This window comes from Megascapheus bottae, chromosome 15, assembly GCF_031878675.1.
Source record: "Megascapheus bottae isolate mThoBot1 chromosome 15, mThoBot2.hap1, whole genome shotgun sequence".
Classification (NCBI taxonomy): domain Eukaryota; kingdom Metazoa; phylum Chordata; class Mammalia; order Rodentia; family Geomyidae; genus Megascapheus; species Megascapheus bottae.
This window is the reverse complement of record NC_143523.1, coordinates 57,971,692-57,973,208: the sequence shown is the minus strand read 5'-3', so window position 1 is coordinate 57,973,208 and position 1,517 is coordinate 57,971,692. Positions and strand designations below refer to the sequence as shown.

Below are 1,517 nucleotides of genomic sequence, written 5' to 3'. Positions count from 1 at the left end.
AGAGTCAGCCCTAAGTAAGAATGCCAAATGAGAGCAGGAGGAAGCCCTGCGTTTAAACACCAGTGCGCATGTGCACACCAACTTTTCCCCTCACACTCCAATTGCAACTAATGGCCTAGAAACTGAGGATGAGGTCTAAACACTTGTGTTCTGCCAAGCCTCCGGGCGGTTGACCTTTCCGATCTGTTGGTTGTTATGGTGAGAGTAATTGATACCAACCATTTAAAAGTATCTGGAGAGACTGTTTCCAAAATGGCAGCAGCGATAGAGGTGGACACCCCGAGTAGCACCCCGAGTGGCTCGGGCAGGAAGCGCTTTGAAGTGAAAAAGTGGAATGCAGTAGCCTGTGGGCCTGGGCTATCGTGGTTGATAACTGTGCTGTCTGCAGGAACCACGTTATGGATCTTTGCACAGAATGTCAGGCTAACCAGGCGTCTGCGACTTCCGCAGAGTGTACGGTTGCGTGGGGAGTCTGTAATCATGCCTTTGGTTTCCATTGCATCTCTCGCTGGTTCAAAACACGGCAGGTGTGCCCTTTGGACAACAGAGAGTGGGAATTCCAAAAGTATGGTCACTAGAAAAAGAAATCTTCCATCAAGTTTAATTGGTTTGTTATTCAATTAGTGACTAGCCTCTCTACTTAATTATACATTAGCTAGACCGGTGTCTTTTCTCCTTGGTCTTTTCAGTTTGCTGTTCCTGCAGCAACACTGCATTCTGTGTCAAATAAAGTCCAGTTGAATTCTTTAAAAAAAAAAAAAAAGTATCTGGAGCACTAATGGCTCGTGCTTGTAATCCTAGCTATGCAGGGGGCGAAGGACTGAAGTTTAAAGTCAGGTCGGGTAGAAAAATCCATGAGACCCTTATCTCTATTAACCAGCAAAAAGTTGGAAATGGGGTTGTGGCTCAAGTGGTACAGCACTAGCTTTGAATAAAAAATGCTAAGGGTTCACTCCCTGGCTCTGAGTTCAAGCCCCAGTATACACACACACACACACACACACACACACACTCAAAATGATATTTGACAGGGTAATGGCTCACTACATGATAGTCCTCTCCTCTCCCTCTGCAGACTGTAGAGCAGGCATGTGAGTACATTTAAAGGTACAGGTAATTAACAAGTAATAACCAAAAACATATCAGTATATAAAGATTGCAAACACATGTATTGGCACTAAGCCAGGTGAAAATTATTTTGGCTTTCTGAGTTACATAATGCATATCTTACAAAATTAGAAGGAGTGAGGGATGGGCGGGTAGGAGAGGGATGAGGGAGAATGTTGAAAAGGATGACACTGATTAAGATGCATTGTATTCATAAACTGCTTTGTCAACTGGCAACTCTTTTGTACAACAACTTGAAGATAATAATAAAAAACTGATCTTAAAAAAAAATGAGGAGGAGAAAAAGACTTTTAAACATGAAAAAAAAATAGAGGCCTGGGAATGTGCCTTAGTGGTAGAATGCTTGCCTAGCATACATGAAGCTCTGGGTTTGATTCTTCAGTACCACA

At 43.0% G+C, this 1,517-nt stretch overlaps 1 pseudogene; it reads left to right on the top strand.

The window, feature by feature from the left end:
- The first annotated feature begins 246 nt into the window (after positions 1 to 246).
- On the top strand, positions 247 to 580 carry LOC150054435 (E3 ubiquitin-protein ligase RBX1 pseudogene; annotated as a pseudogene).
- The last annotated feature ends 937 nt before the right edge of the window (positions 581 to 1,517 follow it).